This window comes from Pezoporus flaviventris, unplaced genomic scaffold (assembly GCF_033815535.1).
Source record: "Pezoporus flaviventris isolate CSIRO_AGI_PZ_B2104156 unplaced genomic scaffold, CSIRO_AGI_Pfla_v1 ptg000006l, whole genome shotgun sequence".
In the NCBI taxonomy this organism is placed as follows: Eukaryota; Metazoa; Chordata; class Aves; order Psittaciformes; family Psittacidae; genus Pezoporus; species Pezoporus flaviventris.
In genome coordinates this window covers 13,345,538-13,366,005 of record NW_026892554.1, presented here as the reverse complement: position 1 = coordinate 13,366,005, position 20,468 = coordinate 13,345,538, and the positions used below count along the sequence as shown (strand labels likewise).

Genomic DNA, 20,468 nt, shown 5'->3' with positions numbered 1-20,468 from the left:
AAAGAAGAAAAATAAAGCAGAAAACAACCCTTTGCGAAAGTGAGCAAGCACAGCAAGTCATGATAGCAAGTGGCAGTGAAGGAAGCCTGGTCTGTGGGTCCAGCTGTGGTGTATTGTGTCATGTAGAGAAGTCTGTAGGGGATGGGACAAGACAGGACAATATTCAGGCATCCTCCTGGTCTTGTGAGCCCAAGGTGAGACAGTGAGTGGGAAAAGGCAGTGTGCATGTTTTTTTGGAGTGTGGAGCAAAGTCAAATTCAAGAACACAGCACTATTGGCAAAAGTAAAACCTAAAATAAAACTGACACCACAGATTGGGAGCATTTGCTGCCAGAGCTAGAAACTATCCAGAATGCAGGAAGCTGGTTTGCGATGGGAAATGCATTTTGTCTAAGAGAGCCCTCCAGGATGTTTCCAGCCACAAAGAGGATGGGGAACTGACATTGCTCACTGCATGAGCATTTACTTGTCATCCGCAAGGTCACAGTGCTCTCTTCATTCAAATCCTTACTGGAAAGGTCCTTTTGCTTCACTGCCTCTGAGAAGGTAATGGCTGGGTAGAGGAAAACAACCCTCCCCACTTTTCCCTCCCCCCAGAAGAGGGCTGTAGCAAAATAAACTTCCACGTGAATTAGCCCTAAGCCTGCACACTCATGCTGCCTACAGCAAAGGAAAGCTTCCCTGTCCCTCACCTGGCAGGCAGGCAGGCAGGCAGGCTAAAAACACCTGGCTAGCTGAAAGAGGGAGGCTGCATGAAGGGATAGCAAAAGACCATTTAGCCTTTAAAGTATTAGGACTTGTGACTTCGTGCCTGTGACAGAGATTCATTTCAAATAGATAATGAAGGACCCTGATTAAGTAGGTATCCACAGAAAAGACTGTCCACATCTGCTGAACAATGATAGCCACAGGTTATATGAGAGAAGTTGGAGGGGCAGAGTGGATGGCCAGAGAAGGGGCACTCTGAGCTGTAAAAAGTACTTCAAGTAGTTGTGGTCAAGTCAATGATGGATCAAAGGACTGGTGGCTAAAGGATTCCTGAAGAATAAGTGTTTGAAAGATGTTCCAAAACCCAGTGAGGCCAAGAAGCGATTGGCACTGCAGTAACATAGACCTTCTTTAGAGTTACCCTATGTTTATGTAGCTAATGAATTTGAATTTGTCTAAGAAATCTAGATATCAGATAAGTTACCCTTGAATTTACGCACTGATTTGCAGCACCCACTCATCAGAGGGTGTTCAGGGAGCCTGCTAAATGTCCTTGCTTAGTGTTTGCAGTTTTAGCATGCCAGACTTGTCTGAAAGGCATAGTTTAATAATTTTAGTCAGACATATGTTCCACCAGTACAGGAAAAGTTTTTCTTCAGAGGAGAACGATTCAAAGACATTTTTCTTTCCACCTCCTTGTTCTCTCACTGTTTCTGCTAGCAGGGCTTCCCCATGAAGCCCTGAAGTCCCTGAGCAAGCAGGACTCACTGTGACTTAGAATACTGGCTAGGTACAAGGCTTTGCTAATGACATCTTTCAAAATTCATTTCCTAGGACAAGAATATACCCCTGTATGTATTTATATACTCGCAACCTATGTAACAAATAGCATACGAAAAGCTTCAAGCAAGCAAGTCTTGTCAGAAAAGGGCTTAGCATGTTCAATACTTCCTACAGACAGAATAGAAAAAGAAATAGTTTGTACTGTATAGTACAATTTATATTTCATAATAAAATCATTATTTCATAATTATCTTTTCATAATAGTTTCTTTTAAAATTGTTCCAAAACAACTTGGCAGCAGTTCCACCATGACTCTTGAAGATTTAGACAAACATTTGCTCCTAACAACCTTTTTTTAGTATGAAAAAAATCAGTATTAACACCAGATATATCCATGTCCTATTCTATAACTGCACCATGAGATATACCATCCTATTCTACTTTTCTCTGTGTTTGTTTAGTAATCAGTATATATGAGTCTTGTGGACTGAGTGAATGATCAAAATGTATAGCACCACATGTCAGACTTTTTCAAAGCTCATAAATGATCAATATATCTTTGAGAGGGAATCTGATTTCTGATACATTTATGTTAATAACAATGGAAACACGGGCCACTGGAAATTGAGAGATAAATCAATAGAGAGGTTGGACCTTCAAGAACTTCACTGTACAATAAAATAGACAGCAAAATATGCTTGCTGCTTGTCTGCAGTGCTTGGAGTGACTACAGCTGACCAACAAGGTAAATCAAATCTGCTGCCAATACATTCTTCTGCTGTCCAGATAAAACAGCGGACTAAGCCGGTGAACTTTCACCCTTCACCCGAGCTCTCTAAGCCAAAGTACAGATTAAAAAAAATCAATAACCCCAATCGATGGGAAAATATTTTTAGTCTCTAACTGAACGATATGTTTTGACAAGGCCAAAGAGGCGCACAAAAGAATGGGAAAAGATAAAAGACAGAAAATTAGGATTTTGTTTTATTGGTTGAGGTAAGATCACTATTCATTCCCCTTTCCTACAAATCCCATTGACACTGGCTAAAATTATCTCACAGGAAGGAAATGAAATGAAAGGTTATGAATTCATTAAATTGTCTGATTTACTGTGTATCCTTGTAAAATGTTATATTTGCTGGGGTTTGTTGCCATTATTGGACACTTAACATTGAGAGGAGACTTTGGAAGGTATTTACATGGAAATGGGCACTATAAGCATTTTGCAAGAGGAAAAACCAACAAATATTAACAACTTGTGCCTTATCCTCATGCTGCTTTTCAGCTCTGAATCCAGTGTACCTAGCATGCAAACCACAGAACACCAGAAACCCCAAAGCAAAGCAAAAAGCCTGTGGTACACCACTTGCAGAGCGTTGTAGAGTTACTAGAGGTGAGTTAGGACTTGTTAAAAGAGACATTAGGGTCTCAGAGACTGACAGAGGAAGGTTTGGGCAGTGGTTTTGCTCAGCAGCTCCTGTGCTGTATGAGGCACTAACTGCCACCCCAGAGTCCCAGCTGAGCAGTGAGGCAGTGCACAGGCACAACGTGGGGAACTGGGACCTTCCTCCCCATCCCTCTCCCTGCTCCCTTCCCGCACACCCCAGGGGTTGCAGCCTCTCACTGCCAGCCCTACTGCTGGGATGACAGGACCAATGGGACAGGGTTTATGGGGGGCTGCCAGGTGACTGGTGTGGTTCAAGGCATGATGCATAGGGAGATTTTCCAATTACTTGCAATTAGTAAGTTTTATGCAGCATCGGACATTTTATCCCAAAGGGTCTCAGCAAACTCTTATACTCATTAACGTGTTATCTGAATGGTCTTTGTCGTTCTGTTTACAAAACACACAAGGGGTGATTACAGGCAAGGAAAAGGTGATGTTGAAGGCTACACTCCTCTTCAGAGAAAGGCATCAGATTATTAGGAATGCTGATTTTATGATGTTTTTTGCAGTAAGAGTGATTATTGTTGCCTCTGGCAGCACCAGAAGTGTGCTGTCAGTCCCAGGTCACTGGGAACCCCCAGGCTGCAAGAACACAATGGCAAATGGCAGGCAGGTATGTGGGTGAAAATAAGGTGACAACAACCAAATCCAGTGTGCAGAAATGGGAGCATGGATGGGTCTGACCAGCACTGACACAGGCATGCCTTTTGATGCTTGCTTTTCAGGACAGATTTCTCCCTTAGGATATGATGGCCATAGTGCAGTTTGTGAGGTGGGGCATCATGTACGTAGTTATGATAGTATTGCCTTCTCATTTCCTTGCGCTCTTGCATCTGTGACTACCTTTTGCTTTGAAGCTGCAGTAGGGCAAAAGACTTTTGTTTCATAGTTTCACAGGAAGCACTGCTATTCCAGGCTGTTTATTTCTATTGCCTCAATTTAATCCCGAATATAACTACAATAAAATCAAAAGACAGCATTTTGAAACAATTCTCCCTAATTCCTTTGGTTATTATTTTCACATTCAGCAGGTGTTTCACCTTGCGTTTCTCTCACTGACTTTTCAGAATGAACTATCCTGAAGCTTTTATGGAGTAGTGTTTACAATTCAAACTCACAGGACTGAAATGCTGTAGGTAGCTCTTATCATCCTTGAAAGCTTTCAACATATGCAGTGAAGTATGATGACTGCTAGAATTAATTAGAGAAAACAGATGTCAAGCATTTGCTAAGAGTTATTTAAAGAAAATCTATTGTGTACAGATAGTTGATGTTAGGGTTTGAAATGTTACTAGCAGCTGAGAAATAGCTAGACATTTTTCTGCTTTGCAGAAAGCATACCTAAAATCATTGAAAAGAGCACTTTGGACACCCACAAAAATACAAGCAGAATAACATGATGGTGACCATATTTTTCTTCGTATTAGTGCTTCTGTGAGACCTTTAAAGATGATGGGCTTGCCTGGGTTGTGAGCAGGAGAAGAATTTGACCCCTGGGACAGCTCCTGATACATTCATGGACAAGGTGAGACCTGGGATACGGAGCCCATTTCTCCAGCAGAGGCATCAGGAAATGAATCTTTCAGAAACGACAGGAAGAATTAGGAGGGTGACTTGGCCCTGGCTCACACACCAGCAAGAAAATATCTTGCTCCTGTTCCTATGCAGATTATACCTATGTTTCCATCATCAGCTTCCGCCAGCTCTCTGACAGAACGAGTTTGTGCGCTCTTCTCACTGCAGCAGCCAATGCACCCCATGGCCCTTTCAATCCTTTCTGCTTAAATGACTTATGTCCCGGCCTTCATAATTCTGTCAAAGAAAATATACAGCCTTCATCTTTGTTATCTTTCATTGTGCCTAAAGAGGTCAGAAGTTCAGAGCAGTTCGTGTAGATAGCCTGGCTGAATGTAAATATGGCCATCACTTTTGGTGCAAAAAGCCTGTGAGAAAAAAATTGACAATCTTCTTCCCACAAGTTTTGTGTGTGCAAGCATGAAACTTGCCTTCCACTACCATTTGTACTGTCATAGAGTGTTAATGAAAAGCACAAATACATGAGAATGCAGCCAAAGCCAGTTCAGAGAAAGAGTGGATGAATGTTTGTAGGAAATTCAATTCTTCTCTCATCCATCACTATTCACATTCCCTTTCTTGCCTGCAGGTAGAGGCACAGAGACTTATTGGATAGGATTCATCTTACCTAACTTTAGACATGTATAGTGTGGATATCTCTATCTCAGCTTGTTGTCTAGACTCTTGTGAAAGTCAATAGAGAGAAGCAGGCAGTTCTAAGCCCAATTTATCTGACCTGTTTTAAAACACCTTCTTTGGGAAAAGATGAAGCTTTCCCTAAAATGGTCTATTTCTCTTTAGTGACTTAAGGACAATTTAGGCTATTAAATCAGTGCAGAGGCGTACGTTGCGCTATCTACATGTGGTGAATCCCACCCCTCTAGCACATTTGATAATATTTTTCCCATTGTTGGATGAGCTTAAAGGGACCTTTTTGGCCCCCAAATTACCCAATATTCTCCTGGGCTTTCCTCCCTCCCCAAAAATGACATCAGTTATATAGAACAGTTATTTCTTTGGTCTAAACCTGTTTCCTTGACACAGGCAGAGGCAATTTTTCAGGTCAGGATTCCAGACCAGCCTGCCAGCAGCCTTAAGACACAGGGAGTGCTGCTTCTGCTCACACCTGAATGTTGATACGTCCCCTCCTCCCCACTGCTCTCCATGCACTCGCCTGCTGCTAGCTGCCTTTCTGAGCCAGGCCCAGGGCACCTCTCTGCCTGTCTTTCTTCTGCTGAGGATTATGGTGCTTCAGCCCACACACTTCTGATAGGGCTTTGGATAATGGCTTTTGCTGTTCCTGCTGTCACTATATGAGAGCCATTTAATTGCATCTTCCATTCAGCCTGAATAAAGGGTGAGTAGGACATCTATTTGCTTTGACCAGGCTTGTGATTGATGCAACTGTTAATACTATCCAGCGTAACACAATCTTCCCTCACCTCCCAAGGATGCTTTGTGGGTAACATGTCCCTGTGTAACTTTTTCAAGGACAGACAGAAAGTGGTATAAAAGGTGAGAGATGGCAGTGGAAATGCCAGTGAGCCTCTGCCCCTCTGCTGAGGTGTTACCTCTTCCCAGCGTCTGTCCCACCTTCCACAGCTGCCTTTGGCGTCAGCAGAAAAGGTGCTGTTTCCTTGCTCAGCAATCATTTCTAATGGACCACTGGCAAATTCTCTGTGCAGATCTGCCTGCAATGTCCTAGGGTCATCTTTCCCCCTGGGAGAAAGCCAGGAGAGACACCTTCTGCCGTTAGGCACATAATGAGCTTTCATTCTTTCAGGTAAAGCTGAGGAAAGTTATCTTCTCAACAGGCCCTGTACTGAGCAATCCCCTGTCACTTGTCTTGACATGGTGAAGTTGTCAGGGATGGCAGGTCCCTCTTCCTTACCCTCAGTCCAATCAGACACCATGTCATATGCTTTCCCCAAAGCTAGGCAGAAAGACAAGACCCCTCTCAGGCCTAGACATGCGTCTTTGGAGGCAACAACTACACCCAGAGAATAAAAAGCATAGGACAATAGTAAAACTAGTCCAACTTGTATTACATTCATGGTGCCACATAACAGCATTCAAGCTCTCCTTCAAAAGTCCTGGGAAAATACAGCAGGAGTAAGGAGGCAGGAAGGGAAGGAAGGGACAGAGAAAGAGGCTGTGACTATAGCCATCAGGAGAGTCACAGGGCTGTCAGGGAGGCTCCTGGGATCAAACTTCTTTACTCCCTGTTCTGCACAAATCCACCCCTGGGCCTCACCACAGAGTGTATATAACTCTGTTTCCCTTTTTAGCAACCTCAGTAGAACTGGCTGCATTCAGAGATTTTCAGTTAAAGACCACCACAGAGTTACAGCAGTTTACACATGCTGCAGGGTTGTTGTCCTAACACAGCACACAAATAAGCACAGCTCATAAATAGCAGTCAAACCACAACTACCTGCAAATGTAGGGGTGCTGCAACAAGGTAAACTGAGCATAGCAGTAGCAACACAGGCAGGAGATATCCTACACTATGAGTACTGCTACTGCAAGACATGCACTGCAGATGTTGGCTGTAATGTGGTCAAAACAGCAGGGGAGGCAAAGAACCTCCCAGCATTTGCACACAGGGATTCAGTGGCCTTACCTTCAGCATAGAAACAATCTCATTACCTTTGTGCAGTCAACAAGCACTCCTATCAATAGGAACATATCTCAGGTACCCTAAAGTGTCATTAGTCATTCAAGAATCAGCAATAGGTGGTAAGTAGGACTGGACGGCTATGTATTATTGCAGTCAGTGCCACTGACTGTGTAGGACAGGACAGAGACAAGCTTCCTTCATACATGTGCTTATTTTCTTGTTTGATTTCTGACAAACATCAATGCTGGTGATGGTATACAGCCTCTGGCTTTGCTTTGGGATGTGCTGCCCAGTATGTTTTGCTCTGAGCACTGGGCTTTTTCCCTAAAAACACGCTGAAGCGTGTGTCAGCCTTTGCTATGTGGCTGCTGCTGCCCTAACAAACAAACCAGGATCAGGCCAAACAGACTGGTCTGTGACTTGCTGCCAGAGACAGGTTGAGTGTCTGTCCTCACTTGCCTCCTCCAAGGTCCTCAGTACCTCTGTCTTCTGCCACTTGCTTCCCACTACCTATTGCAAATGCTCACAAGCCTGTGCTGTGTTATTTGGAGCAGATCATTCTACTCTTTTGGACCCCTCCCGAAGATTACTATCTACAACGAGATGAGATTGGGAAGTGCTGAAAAAATCCTTAGTGCAAAATATTTATTTTTAGTAGAAAATAACAGAAGAAATATACTAAACATTTTGAAAGCTTTTTAAAAATTGTTAAAAGAGCTATAAGCCTAACTGGAGTCTTTGCAGGAAAATGGGAAATACAATAGCAGTGGGAGGCCCAAGGGAGATGAAGTTTAGAAACTTAGAGAATTATTGTAAAACTATCAATCCTGGGATATAGAAAGATAATTTAGATACTGTAGAGCCTCACAGTGCTTTCTGCCGTTTCTGTCATAATTTTCTGCCATGTTATTTTCTGTCAAGTCTCACAATATTTCTATAATGACTAACCCATTTGTTTCCCCAAAACTTATCTTTGAAAATTATACACAAGGTCAGAGTTACACAACTGAACACTCCATTTATTATCAGGAACAAGAAAATCTGTCTGGGCCACATCACCAGTTGTAGCTGTCCACCTAATAGGATGAAATAGGTTGCAGAGAAAGTAACTGAGCACTGAAGAGATGCACTGCAGGTGACAGAAGAAGAGTGATAGGAGTAAGATCAGCAAAACTAAACGAAAGAGAAGATATATCATTGGCAACAAAACCAAATCAAGCTAATGTCTTCTCAAAGCAAGATGGGTAAAATAGGGTGACTCTGTAAATGAAGTCATTTGATGAAAGATCTCTATAGCAGATCACTTTATTCATAAAAAGATCTGATTGATATTCTTTGCAACTGGAGTTCATCCCAATACACAAGCATTTTCAAAGTGACAAAAATAAAATTCTGCCTATCTAGGAAATACATTCATTCCTAAAATGTGCTAATACCAGAGGTTGCAACATTTATTGTTAGTGCTTTCCTACATGTTTGTGTGTGTGCTGCTGCATCTCCCAGTCTGGCATGCAGAAGCATCACCAAAGCAAGCTGAACCATTTACTAGAGCTTGTCACAAAATATAGCTCAGCTCTGAAACCCTGAGCTGTGGGACAGTCCCACTGAAGTTGACAAGAATCACAGTGTTGAAATACCTGAATTTTCTGCAGGTCATGAATTCTGCCTTTTGAGGAACTCTGATCCAGTACCAGTGGGGTGCACTGGCTCATACCATGGGAAGGATCACACACATGGAAAACCTAAAAATGTTGGTGCCTCATGAAAACACCAGTGGTGAAAATGTGACCAAGGACACGCTTCAGGGCTCATTTAAGTGATGTGATATGTTACGAATCTCATCTCGGTAGAGGGCCTGTCTTCAGAAGGGGTGTAATCAATAAATCAGGTGCCAATTGTATTTATTCTGTTTGTCAACTTGTACTCCACTCCAGCATGCCTGGGCCAGTGAAGAGAGCTGGGGCTGTCTTTGCTGGACCTCTCACGTGCCCGACTCTGAGTTAGGGTTTCCTGTCTGGCAGCTCAGAGAAACTCAGCTCCATCGCCTCCTTCCAGAGGGAGAAGGGAACTGGAAAGAAAGTAGCAATAGGAAATCCCACACATGGGAGTCAGGGGACCGTGAAATGCCAATGCAGGGTGCAGCGTACTGCTTGTCAGGGACAAACTAAGGAAGTCATGCCCCAGTGCCCGAGCAAAAAGATTAGGATCTTGGGCTCGGGGTCTCCTGGAGATTTGGTTAGGTCTGTTGAATGGCTGAAACTCTGAAGTATCATAGACAGTGCAGTGCTGGTAATTTTGGTTGGCGCATGGCAGGCATGCAGGCAGAGCGGGAGATCCAGGCATCTTAGAGTATATCAAGAAACAGTAACTGTGCTGTTGAGAGATTTCTTCACCTCGTACTGAAGAATTATGTTATTAAAGACCTGATGCAATGTACATTGAAGTCCAGGGGAGACTTAATGCTGCACTCAGTGTGCTTTGGATCAAGCTTTAACATCCCGCTTACTAATTCACAGCAACCATGTTCCCTTTCCACACCAAGCACATGCTAATACCAGCCCATATTTTCTGCAGCCACCCACCACCCCATCAGTCCCCAAGCTGACAGCAGCGAGGCTGTGGGGCTGCCCAACTGCCTGCTGCTGGTGCAACCCCATACTCCACACACCCCCAAAAATTCACCCCATCTCCAGGTGCAGTCTGAGACATCAAACAGAACACCAGCCAGGCTTGGAAACAGCTCTCTGCAAATTTAAGAAGTCTGAGAGATTTTTGTGTTTATAAAAAAGAGAAATCAGGTGAAATAAGCCTGAGAGACTTACCTTGCATTTAGACCTGGATTATTGTTTGTGCTGTTTTTCCTCTCCATTCTCCTGCACACATATGGTGACGGGGGGTAAAATGGAGGAACATAAGAGCTGTAAGAAGTGTAATTGATGGCAAAAGAGGTTCAGATGTGTGCACCAGATCCAGACAGTCTCCAAAATGTAATCCTTGTTTGTCTATATGATGGGAATAATAGCCTTCCTCACAGGGGTACTGGGAAGATCAATAAATAGTTAATGTTGGTCTAGGGAAATGCACGATGCCTGCAGTGTAAATCAGAAGTAACCCGTTGAAATGCATGTAGTTACATATGGATAGACCCAATGTAAAAATGAGCAGATGCAATTTCCTTAAAGAACAGTGGTAGTTGCCCTGTAAACACTTTCTCATGTGCGTGAGGCAGAGAGCGGACTTCAGACAAGATTCTGTGCTGGTGTAAATCTGCATCATTTAATTGACACTGCTGGCAGTATATGAGTTTAAACAAGAGCAGGCTCCAGCCCCTGATACCTGCTGGTTACATAGCCTTTAACCATGCCTGTAGCTTTCCCTTTGCATGCTCTCCCTATTCTGGCTTCAAATATCTCCATTTCAGAGTCCCCAGTATCTCATCAGTGCTTTATCTTCAACAGATTAGAATAAGCAACACCAGTACAGGGGTTAGTTTTTAATTGTTCATATATTTTTCAACTCTCATGCCCACAAGGTTTCATACTGTTTTACATAGTTATTCTGGAGAAAATACCTGTTCCCTATGCACAAGGCCAGCTTCTCGAAGGGAAAGCATGTACAGCTTTTGGTGCAGGCACCTCTCGCCATACCTCTGAAGTATGTCCATGATGATCTATTCCAGCTCATAATATTAAGGAATAATACAGCAATTTCTGTGATACTATAAATTCTAGTCAAGAAATCAAATGCTGAGAGATAGTGATTAAACTGGAGCAGCTGTGAAGGGTGCTCAGTGGAGATGAGGGGTGAGGATGGTGTCTTGCTTGGGGTTAGCCAGCCAGACTGAGTCTGTGCATCCTCTGGGAACATAAAGGAAGGCAGGTGAGGGCCCACAAAAGGCATTTTTGCCACAAGCAGGGCAGTCTCTAAGGAGATAAAGGAACAAAAATTCCTGTGAATCTAAGCTGAGCCAAAGGACTGTTGTAAAAGGGGGATAAGGAGAATATAAACAGATTCCTGGTCTGAGCAGAGGTGTTGAGCACTCAGCCCCTGCAGCCCCACAGCCTAGAAACATGATTAACCCCCACAGGTCTTCTAAGGGAAGAGAGGAGCCATTTCCAGTGGGATTCTCCTTCCCCCCTTTTGTCTGAGTGGAAATACAAATGTATGAATACATATATTTGCCTGTATGTATTCCCTCAGGGAGTGGCAAAGGGGAGGTTTGCACATGTGAGTGCAGAGATGTGATCTCCTGAAAGGATACCAGGGCTGCATATTTTGATTGCCAGCTCTGTAGGCTGCTGTTTAATTTTCCTCTCCTGCTCAGGTATGTGCACTTTGAGGGAAGGCTGGGAAGCAGGAAACAAATAGCAGTGCTTTTCACAGAAGTTGTCTACAGTGGAACCTCTGTCAGTCCTCTGCGAGACTGTATTTACAGAGGACAGCCCCTTACCTGCTAATGTCCTTTTTATCCTGTCATGCCATTGTGTTTGCTGTCTGACCAAGTGTTACTGCAGCTTCGGCAGCCAGAGGTACGAGGAGGATGACGAGTAAGAAGGTGAACCCAAACTCACCTAAAATACAGTCCAAGGGGCTCAAGCAGGGCAAAGCATCAGCATCACTCCACACTGGGACTGGCCCTGAAGCCAGGGTGAGGTGGACTGTGGGACATTGCTCCCCAGCTGAGGAAGACTGTGGCCACCAGCAGCAAGTTTCCCACTGTCACGGCTGAGACATAGCTTAGAGGCACCACCTCAGACACCAGAAAGAGCAGCCTCTCACTCACTCAATGCTTGCCTCTCTGTGGAGAATGATAAGCCAGATTGCTTTTTTGTGATGTGGACATCTGACCGCTGGGAGCTGTCTGGAAACTGCACTAATTTCTTGTAAGGCTCTGAACCGGCATCAGCCAGGAATAACTTTCAATCACTGCTGACCTGGGCTCCATTTGGACTGGCAACTAGGGGGTGGAAGGCAGTGTATGTCCCTTCTCCAATTCAAACCTATGAGCTATCGAATGCCCCATGGGACTCTGAAATACATGCAACGTGTCTGTTAAAACATGCAGAGGTTTGTACTCACACAGATGAGTGTGCCCTTTTCTGGATTGACTGAGAAAAGAGGAAATTCCTCTGACCCAGTATAAATCAAGGAATCGCAGTTACAAGCAGTGATTAGATGCACTTCAAACACCTGTTAATGACAGGGAAAGATCTGAAGGGAAGCAGCAAAAGTTTTAGCTAAGATGAACTGGCTGGATAGGCAGGGATCTGCTGGCTTTCCTGAGGAAAAGGAGACAGGAGGCAGAGAGTGGGAGTGGAGGTGTGTATTCCGGGTAGGGAGAGGAAGAAAAGCCTGGCACATTTGCCAGTAGCAAATTGGGCTCCCGCATGGTCTAATTCCTGCTTCACCACAGACTGCTAACACAGCTTGGATAAAAAGGGAAAAAGGGAGAAAAAAATCTATGCAGGAGGCTGCAAGAGCACATAGAGTCTGTTCTGAGCTCCTTCCACAGGCAGACAGAAATCAATAAATCAATAGGAAATGTTCGCTGGCTGTAAAATGGGTAGAGAAGCCAGTGTCAAGCTGCTTTAAGATGGATGGACAGTAGGTTTGCAGTTTGCAGAAAGGCTAGAGGTGACTATCACCTTGAGATGGGATCAGCGGCCAGCAGCCCAGCAAGGCTTTGAACCTCGAGTTTATGATTAAGGGCTGGGGCACGGATTGAAATACTCCAGTGTCCCCTGCACAGCCCTCCTGGGCTCTGCTGGCTCTCCTCCTCGGCAGCACCAGTGTGCTGGCAGTGGGACCCGGCAGCTGCCGGCACTGGCCCTGCTGTGCCACTTCATTGAAGTCGAGTCTACAGAAGACTGAATAAAAATTGACTAGATGCCTGGTGGTAGTGAGGATTGATTGAAGACGGGCAGGGGTTTTCTACCCCACAGTTGGATTTTTTCCTTTCTATGAAGGATTTGACATAATGTAGGCAACAATTCCTATTCAGAGTATTGCACCTTCATTCTGTCCTTAATGAGACAAGCACCAGGACATGAAGCAGTGCCAATGTTGCTTAGGGAGAGCTGGCATGAGTGGCATCCTTCTTTTCTTTTAAAGGCAAAGTACTTGCAGGGGGTGGGACAGCTGTACTTGCAGCAGGCTTGCTGTGTGTCTCCATGTGTCCATTCAGGTCCAGAGGGTGACTGCTCTTCAATGTGTATTTTTCAAATGCAGAGATGATCTCCACTGTGGTGTGGCTCCTGCAGAGACAGACAAGCAGTCTAGCTTCAGGCTTCCCCACTTCCACAGCCTTCCCTCCAGGACTTGCGTTTCTTTCGGTTTCCATGAACTGCTGCTTATCCTGTTCTTTGAAGATAGATGTGCCCTCTTAACCTCTTGTAACGGAGACTCTCTCTTTCATAGCCCTCAGAAGCAACAGATTTGCGGCCAGCTTCTTGTTCTTACCAAATAAGACTATTGCAATACCACCATTGCCGCATGTACTGGGCATTACTATTGCTTCTGTGCAGGTCTGCTGAAAGGTCTGCCCACCACCCGGCTGCCCACACTGAGCAGGACCTTGGCCAATGCAGTGAGGGGGATTTCTGCCCAAGCCTAGCATTATACCAGATTACTTCCTTTCATTTATCTGCAGATTTTCCAAGACAGACTTCAGCTTGTATGTGCAGCATACACAGATGAAGTATAAAGGGTAGAAAAACTCCCAGGTTCTTTACTTGCATTTAGTAGCTTACGTTCATGCACTATAGTATTGAGAACTAAATATGTATATTGAATTAGTATGCTTTGGTGTTAATAGTCTGACTTCAACGAACTGTACCCAAAAAATGTAAAGTTTAGTTTACAAGGTTTTCTTTCATTCACTCTGCTAAGTTAACAGTCTGCTCATTTTAAATAGAATTTGGGCAAGAAAATGCCAGATTTTGGTACATAGATTATAATAGAATAAAAATTGAAGTCCAATCTGGTGAAATGGGATGTGGTATATTCCCTAAATGCTCCCCAGAAGTTACATGTCACATTTTTGTAATGCTGGTTAATCAAGAATTCCATTTTCTGGAGTGTTTTCTGGTTCTTTATTTCACTCAGATTTAGTAAGTCTTACAGTGAAACTCCCATTAACAAGCTCAACTAGGGCTCTGCAAGTCCAACAGCAATATGAAACTGGGCACTCTGAGTGCATGAGGTAGTCAAGTGAGTGATTCTGGATAGAGAAGCCACAGAGATACTGTCCTGGGAGATCAGCAGGAGCCAAACTGGGGCTCGCTTGGCATAATGGAAACCATCTGTGAAGAGATTTTTGTCTACTTGCCTACTTGTGAAAAACAAGAAATTCTGGAAAACTGGTGTCATTGCTTTGGACTTCAATATCTGTCATCTTGGGCTGTGCTGACCACTAACACTCTCCTCTTCTGAGGAGAGAACAGGAGCATCCTAACACCGGGCAAAAGAAAGGGAAAAGACTACAAAAAGCCAGGTGTTCTGGAACTGCCCCTTCCTACAGGTTACATATACAGGCCAACTAGCTGGCTCCACAATGCTCTGATTTATTCCTGGAATGTTTATGGGAAGCTGCATGAATGCCACACATCAAAGCACAGCTTGGCATTTGGTGTCCAAAAAGGCAGACCTAGATGCACCAGCTATGGTTATTGGAGAAAGATCAAAATAAAACCCCCTCCACTTGTTAGTAGTGCAAAATAATAAAAAAAAAAGAGCCAGAATAAAAAACAACTGAGTAAAGTAACTAATATAGAGTGCTAATATAGAGTGATGAAAGGGAAGGTTTGCTCTCCTTTAATTTCCTGTTGGCTTTCTGATTTAGGCTGTGTGATCCTCTGCAAAATATCCACTTGCTGTAAGAAATTTAAGAAATGAGAAAATTTATTAAGGGGAAAAAAATCTGCCTAATCTCTGTTGGATGGGCCAGTGCTATTGTCAAAGTTGGATATGACAAAGGTGTGAACAGTGATGGAAATGGAAACAGGCCTTGTCAATACTTAGCTGTTGCAGCAAAAAGTGGGTTACCCAGATGAACTTCTGCAGAAATCATCTGCAGTATTTGGACCTATTGAAGTTAATGGGAGCTTCAGCTTTGAACAGACTTTGCCTCAGTCTCTTCAGAATAAAATCCCAGGATTGTCCTCTTTTACTACTCACATATTAGTGCCCAGAACAGCTACACTTTATTACAAACTTATTTTATGGCTTCTAGGCTAGGTACATCACAACAACGATGAGGAAAGGCAGCGTTTTCCATTTGAACGCTCCCCCTTTGCTGCCGCCAGTGTACAGTGCAACCACAGACTGCAACACCAGTCCCACTCATCTGGAGCAACAGCAGATGCAATAGCAATTAGCGATGCCTTCATTAAGCAGTGAACTTCAGAGGCCTTCATGTTACATGAGCTCGCTCTGCACTCATCCCATGAACACTTGGATGTTATGTTGAGATACAGATAAGGTTTTGCTCCAAAGAAAGCCTATTTGGTGAGGTGGCCCATGACACAGATAGTATGTGTATTGCCTGATAGCAGTGAGGTTTTTCAGATATGCCCATGCCTATCAAAACTTTCTGAAAAAGAAGTCAGCTGCAGCCAGTTGTGAGATCTGATACACAGAAAGAGAAACACAGATCTCTGCAGTTAAACTCCTTAGCAAAGTTAGGAACCATGGAATAAAGTCTCTACTAGGGGAAGTAGAGGGCAACTTAAATTTCAGGTGCAACTGTTAGGAGACACACACACACCTGCTCAGGCAGCATAAAATAAGCAGAGGCTTAGCAAGGGCTTTTCAGCCCAAGCGCATTGCTTGTGCTTAGCCTAATTTAGATCGGCTGGTAGCAGTCCTTCCTAAGGTAAGGAGAATTTGGTTTCTCTCTCTCATGCTGTATGATTGTTTTGTAGATTTTTTTTAGTTCATCTGTGGTGGAGTGGAGGGCTTGTAATGAAAAATTCATTAAATTAGTTACTTTTGTTCTATTTTAAATCACTTGGAAATAGATGTTGACTTTGATTGATTTGCTTGTGGCTTGAAGTGGTGTTATGCTCTCTATGCAAACATAGTGTATCCTGTAGGAGGCTTTACTATGTATCTTCACTGCATCTGCTGTCTTTGTTATTAATTATGCTTGGTAAATTCATAGTGCAAAGTGTAGAATGTATTTTCTGGATGCCTAGCAAGAATTTCAGTTCCATATGCGCTTTTTAAAGCAAGATATTTACTTTATAGGAAACAAATTACAAGATAACTAGTTGAGGAGCCTTGCTTTTGCTGTGCTATATTCACTCAGATGTGAGAGATCCTCAGGTTTAGCCAGAAATATTTACAGATATAGATACTGATCTTGAAATGAGTCTGTTAAATAGAGTAAATAGTTATGTGTTGGTGCTGGTCTCCGTCTGCAAAATCTCATTAGAAGCTCAGGGCCTTAATTTTTCTGTTCAATAAAAAATAGCTGCAAATCCCACAATACTTTCGGGCACCTTTTGTCTCAGTTTGATTAAAGCCTGCTTTTCTTGAATTATTTTTTTAGGAAATGATTGTTATTTTTAAATTATTGTTTACATTTGTTTTTTTTTTTTCCAGTGCTATCTATATTTCAACTTTTTTAATCAGAAATGTCTGACAAAGCACATCAGTTGCTAGGTTTATTTGAATACATAAATAATTATAAGAGAAAAAAGTAATTTCCTTTCAAAAGTAATGAAGAAGATTTCATGTCACTTGCTACAAGAGGAAACAATACAGCAGGAGCAAATATTTCATATATTGAGTAACAATGAGTTGGCACATAATCATCTGGTGTATAATGAGAAGGCATTCGTAATTCATTCATCCCACTTAGTCTTTCTTTCCTCACCAGTCTCATACAAACAGCAAATCCCCCCATTTCTCTTAACCGTTTGCTCTCCTTTTATTCTTGTTCTCCATTATTTCATTTTTCCTGTTGTTTTACCAGAGCTTGGTGCCTAAAGCCCGGCAAAGGATTTGTTTTGCTAGTATCCCACATGATATTTCTTCCTGTTTAATGTGGGCAAATCAAGGCACATCCCTAATTGTGCAGCGGTGGGAGCCATCCCTGTGAACACCTCACCAGTGCTTTCAGAACGAAGCCAGGAGTCGCTCAGGCTGAGACAACAGTTTCCTTTTGAGATTACTCAGCTTCATAATGGGTGTCGATAATTTCCCTCTCCAGCTTCTCCTACAAGATTAATTGGTTTAGTACCTGAGCCTCTGTAAATAGCAGGTCCAAAGTATTACACTAGAGCCCAAAGCTGGCTCTGCATTTGGCATGGGGAGAATCTGCTTCCCAAGCCCTGTGCCAGAGTGGCACATGGGGCAGGCGGGCAGCATGCCGGTGGCTTCCTACTGCCAGAGCTGTGTTTGGAAAGCAGTGGCTGTGCAGTTTGCATGCCCTTGCCCACCTCTTTGCTGGGTGTACACGTCTGTAGGCAGAAGCGGGAAACTGGCTGAACACTGATGGAATCATAAAAACCATGATCTTATCAGGGTGTATGTTGCTGATAAGAACCTACTTCTGACTTACAAATGGTTTGGCACTGCTGGCAACACAAAAGCCAGAAATACAGCAGCCTTTCCCACAGTGGGGGGGCCATGCTTGTGGCTAATAACATTTAATGCTTAGACAAGCAGATGCAGGGCAACAACTCTCCCCTCTACGATTCCCTCCTGCTCCCCTCCCCCAGATCCCTCCTGCCACTTGCTGACGCCATTTGCCTGGGACTGGAGGTGTCTGTGAGCTCTGAAAATTGGATCACAGGGATAGCTCTTTGCTGGCCCTGGTCACGCTGACGGCAAGACTCGATCAATCAATACTCTGTGTGACACTTTCAGAATTCATTGGAAATGATGTCCTTTCCAAATGACACCCACATTTTATCAAGGGCAGCTCCAACAGCAAAGCACCAAGTGTGTTTTCACAAGATACGTTTTGTTAGTAGTAAACTTCACTTTATTTGTAAGGTTCTCTGTATTTGGAATTTCTCCATCTTTCCCTTCAACCTCCCTTTTGAAGAGGGCAGAGATTTAATCTTTAAAGGTAGCTTTGTAGCCTGACATTTAGAGTGTGAGCCGCTCCTAAGCCTGATGTTTATTATGACTTATGGCCTCTTCATGTAAAAAACAGTAAGCTTCGGGGGAGAATTTAAAAAGTAGCCTGAAGCTCATAGCACAAAGCTAAAAACTGATTCACAATTTCATCCAAAATATTATGACTTCTGGGCAAAACTATTGCTCTGCTGTGGATTCCCGTGAAACTACTTGGCACGGCTATCTCAGAGCCAGTTCCTGTGGGTGGGACTACATAGGTCATTCAAAGCAACTCTTTGGAGCCATTAATTGCTCATTCTGACAAGCAGCAAAGAAGAATGGTGCTTGCAGCTACAGGCTTCAGGAGTGAGATATGTAGAGAAGGGGAAATGGGGGAATTGCTGGGAACCTGTTTTGAAAGACTCCCAGAGAAACAGGCAACCTTTCCATTGAATGTCAATATTGAAAAGGAAATTTTAGCCCTTATTATGTATCTCCAAAGTAAATAGCTCTGGTAAATAGCTAGCGGTGTTCAAATGCTGCCTACCTGGCATCCTCTGGGGACTGCACAGCTGAGACATGAGCATCCAAACTGAGTTTTATGTCCTCATCAAAAGTAAAGCCAGATGTATCATTTGGACATGGACTCAAACCCACCCAAAATGCACAAGAGATTCAGTCACAATCAACGGGGGGGGGGGGGAGGGAAAAGCATTTTCCCAGAATATAATCCTGTGTAATTTGGGATTTACAATATTCATTGACCTGCACAATGTCTACGGTTTGGCAAGTCTGTGGCCAGTTTAGCATATGAGTAGTCTTACAAAAGAAAGTGAAAAAAGAGCAAGGCATCATTTGTGAACTTGAGGTGTGTCTGCAGGGGGCAGGAGGGGAAGCTCATGGCACAAAAATAGTTGATGTGGGAAGGTTCTTTCCAAAGATATTTTTGTGTTTTCACTCTGTTCACACATCAGGCAGAAAAACTTGCTCTGCACTTCGCTGCTGTGCCCCTTTAACACATGGATTTCATCTAATTCTGAGATAAAATCTTTCCTGGGCTGTAACTGCTGCACTGCTGCCAGTCCTGCACTGTCTGTGCGCTACAGTGAAGTTCACTAAAGTGAAAATGAACAGAACGTTACAAGGTCCAAAAGCTGGTGATAGGGGGAAAGAAAATATCAGAGGTGAACTATGGACTTATTAATCTGTAAATCTGGTTGCCAAGAAACATCAAAACTGTCATAAATTATTAGATGGCAGTTCACAGGGAAGTTTTCAGTTGCTAATCCTGTCCTTGTAATAAGATCTAATAGTTTCATTTACTTTGTTCTTAAGGAATGTGACCTGGCAAACTGGGTAACTACCAGCCTGAATTATAACATGAGGCCTGAATGGGAGAAAGTAGATCTAGAGATCAGAGTGACTATTGCCTGATCTTTTAAAAGTTAATTCCTTTAGATCTGCATGCAGAAGTAACACAGCTTATTGGAAAAACCATCATCTGTGTCCTTCACGAGGGATAGCACACTATAAGATGAAGTGTCTAGGCTTTAAGTGCAAGGTAGCTTCTAGTTCTGGTCACTGTCAAGTGAATGGAAGTTTTTCCAGGTGAGGATTTCAAATGCTGTACACAAGCATCTTTAGGCATGCATCAAACTTCTCAGTTACAGCATTTCTCTCAACAGAGCCACAAAAGATGAGTTTAGTGTATCCACATCCCTTAGTTTAACCTTGGTAAACTTTTAGCTCAGGAGATCTCTGGTTCAACTCTTGCTGTTAGAGACCGCAAATAAATAAATATTTGTGGAGTGAAAACCTGTAAATTATTAGAGCTGCTTCTCAAGAAATAGTAATTCTGTTTTGACTGAAACTTGTGTATTCTCTGCGTTTGGATGCTCTGTTTCTGCTAGCTCTTTACTTGTTATGCCTTAGCTGGTTTCTTACCAAGTTAACTTTAAGCAGTCTAAACCTCTGAAAATAAAGGCTTAAGAGTATTTTCATGTCGGGAATCTGTATTGCAAATCGGAACTCTAATTCTCCTTGTAGGCAAACGGGTGGTACTTCCCTGTGTGAACACTTGGGATTGAAGTTCTGCTGGACTCCAGTTTTGAAATGTCTTGCCTTAACACCCGGTAGGAAAATTGGTAGGATGGAATGTTTGTATTGTGGCTACACTGTCAGAGTAGGCTGTCAGAGTTGCATGTTTATAGTCAAACTTTACAGAGAATTAAGAGTGATCTGTGGTATTTCTCTCTAATTGCTCAAATG

At 43.2% G+C, this 20,468-nt stretch overlaps 1 long non-coding RNA gene across 1 annotated transcript in view; it reads right to left on the bottom strand.

Moving 5' to 3' along the window:
• Window positions 1-8,275: 8,275 nt before the first annotated feature.
• LOC133265993 (uncharacterized) overlaps window positions 8,276-20,468 on the bottom strand; it is a 30,586-nt gene continuing 18,393 nt past the window's right edge. The window contains exons 2-4 of the long non-coding RNA XR_009742216.1: window positions 13,145-13,387; window positions 11,705-11,931; window positions 8,276-11,056 (exon numbers count right to left, since the gene is read on the bottom strand). This is a non-coding gene — a long non-coding RNA (uncharacterized LOC133265993). The remainder of the gene's footprint in view (window positions 11,057-11,704; window positions 11,932-13,144; window positions 13,388-20,468) is intronic.